This window comes from Protopterus annectens, chromosome 8.part0 (assembly GCF_019279795.1).
Source record: "Protopterus annectens isolate FY-2018-M chromosome 8.part0, PAN1.0, whole genome shotgun sequence".
NCBI classification, from domain to species: domain Eukaryota; kingdom Metazoa; phylum Chordata; order Ceratodontiformes; family Protopteridae; genus Protopterus; species Protopterus annectens.
The window spans coordinates 1,243,185,349-1,243,201,894 of record NC_056741.1 but is presented as its reverse complement, the minus strand read 5'-3'; the positions used below and the strand labels follow the sequence as shown (position 1 = coordinate 1,243,201,894).

At 38.4% G+C, this 16,546-nt stretch overlaps 1 protein-coding gene across 3 annotated transcripts in view; it reads right to left on the bottom strand.

Moving 5' to 3' along the window:
* LOC122809331 (histamine H1 receptor-like) overlaps positions 1-16,546 on the bottom strand; it is a 396,814-nt gene that overhangs the window by 290,741 nt on the left and 89,527 nt on the right. For 2 of the 3 annotated variants that reach the window (XM_044080733.1, XM_044080734.1), the window contains exon 2: positions 6,836-6,909. The gene's annotated coding sequence lies outside the window, so the exon portion shown is untranslated. Of the gene's footprint in view, positions 1-6,835; positions 6,910-7,404; positions 7,499-16,546 lie in introns of those variants that run through there. The other variant, XM_044080735.1, reaches the window with a different exon arrangement.

Here is a 16,546-nt window from a genome sequence, read left to right as displayed (position 1 = left end):
AATCAAAGTCAGGGAGGAAGGGCCAAAGGTGATCCTAATTGCACTCTTTTGGCCAAGATGGTATTAGTTCCTGCTGCGTTACAGCATGAGCACTTGGGAGCTATGGCTGCATCTGTAGCAGGTGGATTTGTTTCATGGAACAGAAGAACCACCATTCACTCCAGCTTCAGCACCTTGAAACTAACAGCATTGTTGATCTGAGTCTTATACAAAGGCATCCTAGCCATTCTAAATGAAACTGAAAAACCCAGCACAAGAAAATCTTACCTCTCAAAATGGAAGAGATGTTCTTTATGGTACCAGATCAAAGAGCAAAACCTTTATTAGCACAGCTAACCTTGGTGTGGTCTTAACTTGACTGAACAAAAGACATTTCTTACTCTTCATTCAAGATTCATGTCTTTGCTATATCTGCCTGCCTTCTCATGCAACCCCCTCTTTTCTACAACCCTCTGACAAAACAGTTCTTTAGAGCCATCATCCATGTCACACTCCAAAGAGCTCCTGCTCCATCCTTGGATTTTAAACTGCTGTCCTGATAGTGGGGAGGTTGGCATAATGGTTAAGGTTAAAAATCGCCCAGCCATTGTCCATGTTGTGCCATTTCCTCCACTGTAGTGCAATCTTGGAGTTTGTATATTTAAGTAAGGGGGTGTGGGGGGAAAGCCCCCCCACTTTATTTACTGTTTAGTGTCTTTTTTTTTTTTTTTTTTTTTTTTTGGGGACCAGCAATTTTGTTTTCCCCTGTGGAAAAAAAATCTCAGTTCCGGCCATTCGCTGTTTTGACAATTCGACATTTAGGGGTTGATAAAACAGCATTCGATCATTTGATCATTCATTGTTATAATATAGACCCTATATGTACACACACACACACACACAGACACACAAAATCCTTAATTGATTAATTGATTTTTGAAAAAAAATACCAGTAAATTAATTATACATAATAAACATGAGCCATGCATAAAATGATAAATGTAAAATTGCAAAACAAATAAAAACATTTTGACACTTAAAAAATACAATACATGAATTAATTGAATGGACTATAATTTAGTTGCTCTAATCTTTAAAACAGAAAAGACTGAAACATATTCATTTAATCCTGGCTTGACAGTAGCTAGCAATGTAAGTTTCCAGAGGAGTTCTTTATATTCTAATTTGGTTTCCCAGGCATACCCTCTGGGATTTGGGACAATCTTTTCCAAAAATCATATCTAAAACCCATAAAAATGGGGCAGCTAAGGGAATACTCATATAATGCATTATTCATATTGGCCTTACAAATATCATAAAGATGTTCATAAATTAATTTTCCAAGGGTTCTCTCCATTTTGCCAACATAAAAATCAGGATAGCTTACATAGACAGCTAAATATATTAAATCCTTAGTTTCAAAATTAACAAACATAAAAATCATTTTACTATCAGTGACATTTTCCAAAATAAGATCAAGGCCTTGGTTTGACCATTTTTGGCCTTCCAAAGGTCCACAAGGATGTCACTTAATCCACCTTTTAGGTCCATTGTCGCAGCACAAAATTGAAAAAAAAACACATGTAAAGATATAACAGTTCCTATAAATAAATGTAAGGAATGAAATTCAGAACAAAATTACAAATCAATTACACTGTATCTTCATTTGTCAAAGACTCTGGAAAATAGATACCAAGCATCACCTACCCAAATACTCAAGCAGTGGCATTCGATGTTTGGCAACACAACTCGTGTTCTTCTCAGGCTATGGTGCAGAGAACCCACCCAGCAGAACTATCAGATACTATATACAACCATTTTGTTCAAAACAACAATATTTTTGTCCATAAACTTCTCAAAAGCTTTTGCAACAGTAAAACACACATTGATTCTTATGATATTTCTGGCAGGAGATGCCTTCTGGAACTCATCTCAATGCTCAAAGTCCAAATGTATTCAGTGCATTTGAGGTCATCGGAGCTAATAGTTGGACAGTCTCAGGTATCTTTTGTAAGACCCAATAATTTTTACATTAAATGTAAAAAAAATGTAGCATAACACTCATCCTCCTGACCTAATTTCAGTACAGTTTCCTCTAATCTGTTACTCTTAATATAAGTATTATGGGAAATCATACAGAAGGATTAAAGTGCTCTGTCCTTCTGGTTAGCCAACAGTGAGTTCATTGTAAATGATGATACAAATAAATTATTCTGGTTATGAAAAAAAACCTCTACCAAAGAGAATATTTCTATTTAATACCACAAAATATGGGGAAAAACAGAAAATGTACACTGAGGATACCTTGGAAGTATTTTTACTTATAAGTAAAGGATCCTACTAATGGCTTAATAGATATGTGGTTATGACTCAGGTGCTATATGATCACTGAAACCAAAAACTGCAGCCGCTGTCCTGCTCTGTATTAAAGAGACATAGTTCTGAAAGCTGAATACAGAACAGCAAAGACTGCTAGATAAGTTCACTTTAGCACACAAGACTACTAAACCTACTGCTGAATTTTCCCAGAATGTGCTACGGCAAAGGCCTGATCATACTGCCTTAGTAAGCAATGCATGAAAAGGTCTCCAGAACCCATTTTATTTTTCCAAACAATCTACTGCAGGTACCCAAGGACACCCAATTTAAAGGGCAACTCCATCCATAATGCATAATAAAATCTTTAGAACTCAAACCTGCTGTAGGTATACAAGGACAACCAATTTAAAGGGCAACTCCATCCATAACGCAAGATAAAGTCTCTAGAACTCAAACCTGCTGTAGGTATACAAGGACAACCAATTTAAATGGCAACTCCATCCAGAAACTAACAGAAAATGTACCTTTTGTTACAGTGATATTCCTAAATGGCGACAATACCATTATTTCTTACTATAAATAAGTATTTTTATTTGTTTTTTTTTTAATATGCTAAAACAATCTGATTGTGGCATTATGAGTAGACAGTATTATTACTTCTGATTTTGTATACCCCCAAATGATCTGACAAGGGAGAGTCTACTTCAGAATGACAAAAACGCAAAATGTCGTCCGCTCACATGAGCGAAAAATCAGGAAGTCGATGTTGATTTTTTGGGATTCCAGTACAGTGAAGATTGGAATATTTGCCCTTTCCTCGCTGTAGTTCGATCTCGGAGTTGGAATATATATATTTAGTGGGGTTGGGGCAGGCAGCCCTCCCATACCGATTTTGAGTTTCTCATTATTCTCTCGTGAGCGTTCGAGAGTTTGAGTTTTCATTGTTCTGACATAGACCCATAGGGGATGGGTAATGCCCTGCTTTACTTTTGTAGACAGACTGCTTTCTCATGTAGTATTCCAGTCACCATAATATGATAATGCAAGCTCCTAATTATTTAATCTTACAACAGTACCAGGATTTTCATTACTTTTTTTATGAATGCATACAAAGAGGTTGTCAGTATATCTACTTTCATTAAGACCTCTGAATTTTATATCTAACAAGCTACTAGAAAGTGTTTTCACCAGCTGTAAATGTTCTTCTATAAGTAGTTGCTAAATCAGTTGCTTTTATTAAATATTTATTTAAACCACTGGAGTCACATATCCAATCATTCAGTGCTTTAGTAATCATCTGTGATTGACAATTCATACTTGTAAACTTAGTATTTCCATGCACTTTTTAACTATTGACCTTATTTGAATCTGAAAGCAGTACAACTTTCAACCTTCCATCTCCAAAATGAGAAACACTGTCTCTCATAATGTGGAACAAATGCATAAAATGTGGAAACTTTATTAAGAGCCTACAAACAACTTCAACTAGGAAGCTCATAGGATGATTGAAATGTGTTATTTACTTATATAAAGATTTTTTTGATGAATTGATATGATTAAATTTTTTATATCATGGAGATCAGTTAAACAAATTCCCGACACTAACTGAATTACGGACCTTTTCAATGTGGAACTTCGAGGAACATGACCTTTTTAAGACTCCGAATGAGGAATGTTCCTCATAATGAGATACACTTGACAGGTATGGAAAGCAGTGACCCAAGTTTCCTTAAGACTGTAACTGCCACATTTAGCTTCCAATCTCCATTCCTAGTTAAGGGCTTCCTGAGTGACAATTGGAGGTAATACACCATATGTGAGATTTCATAGACAGCCAAAATGTACTGACCACAAATTCAGGTTACAAACTAGAAACAGAGGGAGCGACACTTAAATGCTTTATTTTCCTTTGGTGTTTATGGGGTTGTGTTAAAAGGAATGACATGAACTTTGTGATGAAATAAATTTGATATTTGGGTACAGTTATTCTTTAACAACACCCATATCAGGTACCTACAAGAAAGAGAAAATCCATACCTATTCCTGACCTGTAGAAACATAAAATGAAGCAACATGGCTACATGTTAATGAAGTTCATGTACAAACAGCCCAGAAACTCTTGAAAAATATTCAAACTGCCTACATACATGATACCTGTTAACTTGCAGAAGATATTGCTCAACCCACAAAAGTGTGATTTGACAGTGGAATAGAGGCCAATCATGGAATTAGACAGTTTGCTCAATTCAGAATGTTTAGCAGTGTCTATTGAAAAAAATAGAAATAACAGTTCTATTTATCAAAGACAAAAAAGAGGACAATAATTATAGAGCTGTATGGACAATTATTCTGAAATGGCAATAGTTAAAATTGTTACCGTAAAAGATTGCCTGAGCAACTCTTATTTTCTGTTTAAGGAAAAATTAAATTGTGTTGAAGCTTTAATGTTTAAAGCTGACAAAACAATAGCACACAATCAACTGAGAAAAGAAATGCTAAAGAGAATGATAGGGATATTATAAGTTTTGTTGCATCTGGAATCTGACCTAAGGAGATTAATTTCTTACGAATGTAGAAACATCTGGAAACTCATCTTTCTGTATATAGCAACCAAGAAAACATATCTGAGTTTTCTTGAGCCAGCTGCTTATTATCATCCTACCAAATAACTGTAAAAAGATAAAATAAATCACACAAATTAATAAAATAGAAAACCATGTACAAAACATACTAGTAGGTCTTTTTCAAGATAAATCTAAGTTTTATCTAGCAGTACACATTTTCTCCTATTTTTAATCAGAAAAGAAGATGCTTTAGATTTGGTACAATGAAAGTGTATGAACTAGCATGCAAATTATTAGTTGACTGTGGCTGCATTAGGCAGTGTTTAGAATTGTCTCAAGCTTACAAAAATACACTCCTTATTGATAGACCAGAAATATCTGTGAATGTATAAACATACCCAAGCATGCTGAAATAAAATTCTTAGCCCCACCCTACAAATATGCATATGTACATACATAATTAGCTGCTCTTACGTATGGTGACAGTCTGAAGCATACACCTGCAGAAATCTCATGTGTGTTTTAAGAATCCCTAAGCTTGAAAGAAAATACAAAAGTATAAAAAAATTGCTGAAGCTGCATTAGTATGCATTATCGGAACTGTGTTTCTGTTCCAGGATCGGGTGTTCAGTAAGGTTATTATTACACATTACCTACACAAGAACTTACTGTGTTTCTCTTCCAGGATCGGGTGTTCAGTGAACCCATTAAGTGTCATAACATATACAAGAACTCACTTTGTTTCTGTTCCAGGACCAGAGGTTCATCAAGCACATTAGCACATATCGTATGCATGAGAACTCGCTGTATTTTTGGTCTAGGACTAGATGCTCAGTGACCCTATTAGAACACATTTTATGATATCATTCAGCAGCCTAGCATCCTGCAATATATGTGAGGAGGAGTTGCTTTCATAAGCTTACAGTAAAGCCTCACAAATTCTGTAAATTTGGTTCCTGATAGATAAGTGTAAGATGGAGAGAGATGTTCAGTGATATTATTTTCAGTAATGTAGTGAGCACACTGTTCATTCTGAAGTGCAGCAACATTGATTCCTATACCTTCTTGTGCACGTTTGCTTTGCACAAATACTGTAATACCACAATTTTTTTAACCCTTAACAAAGAGAAAATAGTAATAACTTTTTTAATACATCTTGTTAAAGTTCACTTAATTTTCTTAGCATAGTACATTCATATTACTTGTGACACCTAAAAGACATATCTGCATCACATGGGCACAAATTATGTTATTTCATAGATTTCACATACATAACTGTCCTATACACTGAGTTTTCTTTTGTAAAGGTGTGAATTCTTATATCTATTTTTTACTAAATAAACTTGAAGTATGGCCTTAAGTTGAATTAATTGCCATTTGATTGTAACTGTGTCAACAACAGGACTATAACCATGCAATGCAGATTCACTACCTTCATCCTTATGTAGTGGCAATCATGTCACATACAGGGTCATTGTCAAATCTTTTATTAAAATGTCATGATGAAAAATAAATATGTTATGATTTTATTTGTACCAAAGGTGCAGAATTCACAATTGCTCACTGCTCTTAGAAACAAAATGTGTCTAACAAAAGCATTTGTTACAAGGGTGGAGAAGCAGTAAGCATATTTAGATATGATTTGTTTAAATGTTCCTTGCAGTCCTGTGTTAATTGGTTGTTCAGCACATTCAATACATTGTAGACATGCAACTTCTACATAGCTCACATAAAATTGACTAGTTATAGTACGGTTTATGCAGTATTTGTTGGTTTGATTTTTAAAGACTGGAATTTTTACAGGGAAGCATAATATGAGGTAGAAAACCTGGTGAAGCAGAAACTGATTAACAACAAAGAGACTTAGGAAGCTGGTATTGTCCATATGACGTTTCAAGCACTTGAATGTGCTAGTATAGTTATAGTAGTATCTATTTAGTACAATTAATTATATTTGCATTATAAAAACTTACACTACACTCTCTGTTATCCGGCCTCTCTTTAAACCGTCTCCTCTTTAACCGGTCATCAAACTTCTGACATAGCCCTAGCAAAAGACAACAGAGAAGAACAACATTTCCACCTCCTCTGGGCTAAATAATGACAGACATTTGATTTTAGACATCATATACATTAGATAAATACATACACAAATCCTGTTATTCTGGCTGATTTACAACCTATAAATGTTATTTTGTATGCTTTTTCCAATTAACCAGACATTTGTTTATCGAGCCTGAGGGCTGGTCCCAGTGAGACAACAGGGAGTCTACTGTATTCATAAAAATATCAAAAAATATGAATGAGCAAAGGACCACTGTAATATCATGAAACCATCATGTTTAAATAATTGCTATCAAAAAACTGTCAGCTTCTGTTTTCTAAACTGTCATTCTCTAAAACAGAAAAAATAAAAACATCACCTGAAAAGAAATCAGTGGCATAACTACATAATTTTGTTGCTGGTGATTTGATCCAAAGGTAGTCTACTTTGTAATACATAGGCACATAAAAAGGAAGAACAGCTTTTTCATTGCAGTACCTGATTGCTAAGAGTTCAGCAAAACTTCTAGATCCTACTGTCACAGATGTTGATTTCTTACTCTTTATTCTACTGACGGTTCATAGTTTCACCTTTTGTTTTACTGCAAATGGCTGCAGGAGTTAAGTAGGAGGTTTGGGATCTAGGCAAATCACGTAGGTTTGCTTTTGTGAACTTGCTGAAAAGTGTTGCACAACAGATACGTTTATGTTGGATATTTTTCTTGGGGGAGAGAGACAGAGAGAGAGAGGTGTTTGCTGACATCTGGCACATGCAGGCAATTATAACCCATGGCAAACTAACAGGCTTTGCTTTTGTGCCAGTCAGTACATGTTTCTATTATAAAATATTGTATGCAAATTAACTGAAAAAAAAACAGTGGAATGCAGTAGGTTGCTCTCTCACTCTGAAACTTTCTGGCACACTTGATTGTACTTTGAGAAGTGAACATCATTTCATGACACTCCGTGCACTTTACAGTAATGCTATACAAGTAATTTAAATAAGTAAAAAGAATGCTTGCCAATAAAGGCAGTAACTACAACAATAATGTTAGGGTGTAAACATGCAAGTATATGAAGCAAAAAACTGGTAATTTACTTAAAATGTTTAGTTAACATCATTTATTAGGGGCTTCTTTATCTTCAGAACTCAGAAAAGGCTGACCAGAATTCTTTCTAGCTTTCTAAAATGGCTTCACAACTACTGCAGCATTACTTTTGGCATTTTCTGCACTGTTTTCCTCAACCATCTGTCAAATCATTAGCCCAATCCATGGCAAATCAATTTCTTCATCACAGTGGCAAGGGTAAGCCTGGGCCATCATCCAGACACCTGTCAGGGATGCTTTGTGTTTTCTCCTTTTAGTTTTCCCTGTTCCTTAATGCACATACCCATTGATGCATAGGGGAGGGGTATGCAGTGGGATGACAGCAGAGAATTTCCTATCTCTGCTGCAAGGGGCACTGCAGCATCCCTTCCCTACCCCACAAAGCATGTGATGCAAGCTTCCCAAGCTCCACCCAGGAAATTAATATCACCCTGTGTGCTTTTGACTGCAAGTAACCCTTTATCTACACAGGATAGGTGAATAGTCCATCACCCTTCACTCTTCTCCCTCCCTTCCAGGCTCCTCTAGTGCCACGGACCACTAGTCAAACCTCACTGATCTGAGTCATAGTTGGGAGTCTGTCCGCACAGAGACAGTCTTACATTGGCACTTATTAAGGAAGGTGATGTCCTCGATGGCAGGTTCTATATGGGAAATAATGGTCATTATAAGGATAAAGTGGTCTTCTACCTCTAGTTTCAAGCCTCACAACACCCTTTAGTGGTCTATTACTTCCATATAATGCCTGTCCCTTTGGGCATAGTTGATGACATATTACTAAAACACTAGTCTAGTTCTGAGTAACATGGCAGAACAAAACAGAAATGCTACTTTTCCTTCAAGCATGCTTTTGCAGACTAATGTCTATGTAGATATGTGTTTGTATGTGTGTGTGTGTGAATGTTATGTATGAGGGATGAAGCAAAGCATGCAGATATCTGTATGATTCAAAATCATGAAAAACACAGGACAAAGTATTTTACACACTGGAGTAACTGTAGTATATAAAGAGCAGCTACTCCATAAACTAAATTTGTTATAGGATCCAGTCAGTACATAAAAATGAGAATCAGATGTAAAAGGACAACAGGTACGGATGTGCCTCTACATATGATATTATGGAGGATTTGCTATTAGAGTTGAAAATACATTAAGGAGAAAGGAAAGAGAGAAGTAAAATGATAGCAAGTGCTGGAAATAGGGAAAATAACAGGCCTTATCAGATATGAAAACTTTGGAGCGGTACTATCAAACCCTGCATTGAAAGACCATCTACTTCTACTACATGAAACAAACTGAGATACACAGGTCAGTCATGTTAGACACACCTTAGCGGGCACATAAATTACAACAACAAGTCATTCACTGCTCACTGAAATGATCTAACAAGGTGCAGTACTTGTCTTTGTGACTACACTGGGGTAGCCAATTTTATCACGGTACATAATTTTGACAGCTTCTTTTGAGGCTTTCTTATTTTATTTCAGCTGTCAATCTGGTAAACATATCAACTCCAATTTTGTCAAACAGTGTTGTCAGTAAGCCTAAAATGTTTCCCATGTCTGAGACCAAAGTTTTCTATATTAAGAATTAGTATATGTAAGTAGCAAGAAGGTGTGAGAATCCAGACCACTCCATATGGGGGCTGCAGGGGCTCTTGACCAACCCTGCATTTTTTTCTTTAGTAGTTATTATTTATTTGTAGTAATTCAAGATGTAGTATCCTGATCATTGCCTAACTGATAAGTTGCTCCAATCAACTGATTAAACTTGGTGGCTTGGTGCTTTATGATTCTGCTGCAATTTTATGGACCAGATCATTTGCATTTATTTTGAGTGGGTTCATTAATGATTAGATTCTCCATCCCAACAGGTTTAACTACTTTCCTAGTGTAGTAACAGAGATGTCTGATACCATGTAGAAATTCTGTGGGTTGAAATTCTTGGGGTAAGGTAATGTATAAACAATGTAACATCCTATACCCAGAACTGCAGTCTTTGCACCATTCTAAATGGAACTGGTGGGGGGCGGGGCCAAGATGATAGTGTGAGAGCAGCAACTGAAAGACGCTCTGTAACTTTATTATGCCTTTTTGGCTTTTTCATGAACATGAAAAAGAGATTACAAAATAATATGACTAAGAAACTGAAAAGTACTGCGCATATTATTCATTATATTTTATAATTTTTATCATTTTTTGTAAGTATAGTTGGTTTATCAATAGCTTGCAAAATCACATTTTCATTTAAGATTAAATAACTTTATCCCTTCTACTTCTTCCAAAAAAAAAAAAAAACAGATTTTTTTTTTCAGATTGTGGCATAATTGTATATAATGTGGGTATTAGCAAAATCACAGGTGATACTGAACTGCTGTTGAATAAAGTTTTCTACACTGCTTTGAGATCAGTTTTTTTGATTTGCATGCAAGATCACTACTCTGTCCCTACCTTCAGGAAAAGTTAGGCGCTATACATTTGTGAAAACTGGCAAAGCAGCACTTTAGTCATGATAATAATGTGTAACAAAATGTAACGTGCACAAGCTAGGATAAGTTAAGTCACCATGGTATTAAAAAATAAGTATTGCTTCACCTTACCTTATAAATTCAAAATGACAGAACTAAATTAATTTAAAACATACCTTTTGGAGCAAATTGTTGATTTTCTTCTGTTTAATGATAATAAGGATGTTAATAAAATAATATTATGGGATATCTTAAAATTTCACATTAGCGAGAAAATGGTCCAATAATAAAATAATGGAAAGGGACAAAGAATGCCTTAAATTCATTAAATATTATATAAAGCTAGACTGGAACAGCAAAACAGAAGCTTAAGAAATACTAAAATCATTAACTACACAGTCTCAAAAAATTTATATCATTACGTTGAAATAACTTCAGAAAAAGTCAAAGCTTATAGTTATGCAATGTCATCTAAAAACTGCATGGATTAGCCATTACAAGTAAGTTAATGAACAGGAGTGCTGAAATAAATAATTTAATAAATCCATTAAACAAGAAAAATGCTTCAGATATTGATGAAATACTTTCTATTTTTAAATAATTTTATGAAAAAATAAATAGTAATAATATGCATATAGATAACGTTTTTAAGTAAATATTCAAAAAAGCATGTTAACACACATTTGAATGAAGATCAGCTAAAGAAATTATTAAAAATATCTATAAATGAAATTAAAGAAGTGATTACGAAAAGTAAGAATAGCAAATCAGCAAGATTAGATGGTCTGACTGCAGAAATCTACAAATTATTGCACAATGAAATAAGCATATTGTTAGGTGAAACATGAATTAATTAAAATTCCTTAGATAATTTTCCCTTTTGGAAATTTGCTTCAATTTCTCCAATTATAAAGCAAGGAAAAGATAAACCCCGGGATTCATGAAGCTTGCACCAGGTGCAGGCGTAGCGTAGGCAGAATAACGCCAAATATGGCCATCGAGCGATTCAGGTACGATCCAATACCACATGCACTACCGGCGTACGCCAGAACTGCGCAGCCCTCGGCATAAGTATGCTAATCAGCCGATGCGCAGTGTCGCACCATGCAAATGAAGGCATATAGCGATCCATGAAGTGGTGCAGGTGTAGCGAAAGGCCACGGAAATGTAAACCTAAAAACACGGTTTACATTTTCCCAAACAGAACATCTGAGCTATGGAAGTGGACCAGACTCATGTATTACAAAGTTAACATATGCCAATAGCTAAATACACAGCCAATGGCATAAGAAAGGATGCACAACACCTAAAAAACAACTTTAATGTCATGTCCACAGTAATGCAAAGAACAACCACAGGGCATGTGTGCGCAAACTGGAACATAAAGAAAATATATAAGAATGTCATAAAATCGCAATGTAATACAAATCAGGTGTACACCATAATACACAATGGTAGGCATGGAACACCACAACCAAGGTGCAAGGGTTGCTAAGGGCCTGCGACAGTGTTCGGTGTGGTAACTATGAATTAGTAGTCAATGCCATGCAAATGAGGCAGATAATACTAAATTGCAAATGTCCCGCCGGATGAAGGTTGAACCATACGGCGCAGCGCTATAACACCGAGGAGTGGCTCAGAGGAGATACATGACATCAGCAGAGGGGTGTGCCACAGTAGCAGTAAGCACATTGGAGCAATGCAAATCTGGCCTGTCCGTTGCTGAGCAAAGCTGCAGGACAGGGGTGGGGAGGAAGGTATAGAATCATTTAGTTGAGAGCACACATTGTGCCCAAAAGCGCATGTGTATGGGGATGAAAATGTGCCAGAAACCCAGTAAGTGGATGCATGCAGCACGAACAATAGCACAAACAGGAAGGTCAGAGGAAGAAAAGAAGGAAATGCCGAAATAGGGTAACTGGCATACTAATGAGCAATCAACACCAATCAACTCACGGCGGCCAATCGACGGCAGCTGTCAAGTCTGCTCACAGAAACCTGCAAAACAGGATAGGGGAGGCATTGGAATGCAAAGAAAGGAGGGGAGGCATTGGATTGCAAAGATAGGAGATCTGTCATAGCAGAGCAAAGCAAACCAACAGTAGACTGGCAATAGCACACATTACGCAAGATACGCCAGGTCTAGGAAAGTACAAATTAAAGCAGGCTGCCGTATGCATGCCAGAAAATGGTAGGTGGAACATGCAGAAATGTAAAGGGAAGGTCAAGAGGTAATCCACGGCAGCCAAATGTAATTCAACACCAAAGGCACCACAATAGTATTTCCGGTAGTAAAACACATAAGATATCCTGTAGCTATGATCATACATACACACCCTATGACATCATCTGTGTTCACAGCACAATAGTATAAAGTGTGAAAGCACCCTACACACACCTGTGAATTCCCAAACACTGCACCATAGGTGTAAACACACGGGGAACTTTTAAAATGTACATGTTGGGAGCTGCCATAGCAGTGATTCATTAGCATGTGTTAGAGACTGACGGTGTTGTGGAGGATGATGCCGACAACCACTGCAGGCCCCGGAGGAGGAGAAGAGTGTTCAGACCAAGGGTAACCTACCAGAGGCTACATGATCTGGAAATAGTAGAGCGTTACAGGGTGGACAGGGACAACTTACAGCAAATAGTGGAGCTGTGCCGGCCATGCCTGAGAACCAGAAATAACAGAGGGGAACCCATCCCAGTGGACACAAAGGTATGTGTAAGCATGCGAATACTAGCCACAGGTACCTTTCAAAGGCCAACTGGAGATATAATGGGGATCTCACAGGCATCAGCATCCAGGGTACTACACCAGTTCCTGGATGCCATGTTACCACATGCCAATGAGCATATATACTTCCCCTGAACTCAGGAGGAGTTGGCCAGCAATATGCGTCACTTCCACCATGTGGCACACTACCCGGAGGTACTGGGTGCGATAGACTGCACGCACATACAAATCAAGTCACCACCCGGTGAGCATGGTAGCCGCTACATAAACTGCAAGGGATTCCACTCCATCAACTGCCAGGTCATGTGCAATGCCCAGGGCATAATCATGGATATGTGTGCTGGCAGCCCTGGAAGCTACCATGACTCCCATATCTGGCATGCCTCACAGCTGTATCAGGTATTTGTCAGGGGGGGCATCCCACATGGCCACCTTGTGGGGGATGCTGGCTATGCACTGGAGCCGTGGATGATGACTCCCATCAGAAATGCACACACACCCATGCAAGAACGCCATAATGAGGTACACGCACAAACCAGAATCATCATAGTGCGCGTGTTCAGGATGCTGAAATCACCGGGTGGTGACTTGATTTGTATGTGCGTGCAGTCTATCACACCCAATACCTCCAGGTTGGACACATCTGGTGGAGCCTTGCAGTACTCTCCAGGCACATGTGCCCACATCGTCATAGTATGTGCCATGCTACATAATATGATCCTGCGGAAACAGCTGCAGCAGGGACAAAATGGTGAAGGCCCTCATAGCCCCCCGCATTTGCCAAGGCCATCACAGGCACAGAAGGATTCAGACCATGAACACACTGTGCCAGCCCCAGTAGGCAGACGGAGGCTTGCCCAATATGCCTATGCCTTGGCAAAGAGGGAACGTATAGCACATACGTTGACAGTGTAGGCCCCTACGGACTGACACGCCTCTCCACCTGCACACAAAGTAAAGTGGATGGCACACAAGCACGACCACCTGTAAATTGTAATGTAGAGGTGGTCCACTGTGTGAATCCTACATAGGCAGCCCACAAACATTGTACACACAACAGCTATTGGAACATGGAATGTCAACACCTGAACAGTACATGTGCCTATCAGCATATGTTGGTGCTGTGTGTATAGGTTCCCAGGTACATCAGTGGGTACATGGCCGATTGTCAGAGGCCATACACCAAATGGGGCAAACAGTGTCCGCTGTCGCCACAACATCGAGGAACCAACTGTCACGTAGAGGAGCAGAGGCAATCATGGGAGCACATGTGTTTAAGCACTGTTCTGCAGACACTCAGCACGAAGCCCCTGCTACATTAATGAGGGGCTCCACATAATATAATCACGTATGTTGTGTCAAGGCATGGGGTGTACCCATGACAGGTATTAGTCACCCCAGCATGCTCCACCCACGGTCGTTTGAAGGTGTAGCACAGTATCGTGTGTGGCTCACTGTGATATACATACCCAATGCTGGAGCACATACACTAAACATCACATGAACATACCATTAACTGGACTCATCAATATGTAAACTAACTGAGTTACCCATGTGACTGCAGTATGGAGTAACAGCTGTAGTGTACTCCACGTACAAAATGACATAACACGTGTACAAATCCCAGATGGCCATATGTTAAATGCAGTGACCGTCTTGCATATTCCCAGTCCCACGTCCTGCAAGGGATGTAACGTAATCCCGAAGGCACGAGTAATGCATGTCGGATGCAGGTCATCAGATCATATGTTTAGCACATGTTACCGGGAATATGCATTGCCCACTGCTGGTAAGCGACGTTTAAATATGACTATATGGATATGCGCAAAACAGGGATAAGCTACTCCGAATATCGCGCAGATCACGGTGAATGATGTCCAGAACAGGTGAAACCAGCATTATATACCCCTGTACTAATAGCACCTGCTCTGAAGGGTAAAACGACCACTGCCAGGTGTAGAACACGCAATCATGTATTCAATCACCTAACACTATTGCTAGGCAAGATGGACCTATGGTAGGGTTGCCACCTCTTCAAAGTACTAATGTGGGACATACGTCAGATGTCTGCAGGCCGACACATACACCCGGCCAGTATGGAAAGCAGAACTGCACTGTTTTGCCTAGATAAAAGCTCATTCTTGTAATGTTTACTTACTTATTCTGTTTGTTGGTTCAAATACAGAATAACTGTATTATACGATTATTACATAAACTATAGGAAATAAGTATGTTCTAACATCACAGGACATTTTCAATGTTTACAAATATTTTGCAGGACACAACTGCCCAAAGAGGGACTGTCCCTCGCAGAGTGGGACAGCTGGCAAACCTAACCTATGGCAGGTGTGTAATGTGACAGGTACAGACACAAACGTGCGGAGTCCAGGAAACAGTATACACCAAGTACACAATGAAAGGTGTAACTTGCCTGTCACTTTCCCCATCAGATATATCTAGATATATATATATATATATATATATATATATATATATATATATATATATATATATGTACACATATATACATATATATAATACAGATAGAAAGGGTGATAGAGTGATATATGTTGATATATACGGATTCAGCGATATCTGCAAATATATATAGATAGGTCAACGACAGTCATAATACCTTGGAGGTACAAATACTTAGGATACCGCCAACTATGGAATGTCTAACATACTGACATGAGTAAACACGAGGCTGAAAGACCGAAAGAGAACAGTACAACCGCGAGTAATAGTATGATGATATGAATGGATAATTCGGTACCGCTGCTGGTGTTGCGGTCCACGTAGGTATTGTGTTCAACTGTGTGTGTGAGTGTCGTAGTCTGTGTATGTGTGTGTTGAGGGTGCCGTGTGCGTCCCCGTGTGACTGTAATGTGTGTGTGTGTTCGCATCATGTATCTGCTAGCGCCAACTCGGAGATAGATGATTACGGTAGGTGTGGGTCTAGCTAGCCATAGGCATACAGTCACCACCTGTCCCACATTAGGAGGGACAGCCCCTCCCTGGGCAGGTGTGTCCCGACATAAAACATTACAAAGGGCAAATGTCTGAGATCGTAGGACATTAATATGTCCCATACATAATGTAATAGTTGCATTAAATAGTTATGCCTGTATGTAAGAAACGTGAATGTTACATGCAATATGATAAGTAGCCAAAGTCCAACAACAATAGGTATGTATTGAGGATAAAAGTATGTGCTATCCTGTGTACTGACCATGGCTATGTGTTGGCCTGTAAACACCGCTGTGTGTCCCGGAAGTGTCCAACAATGGCCATATGAAAAGGTGTCAACCCATGGCAAAGAGCT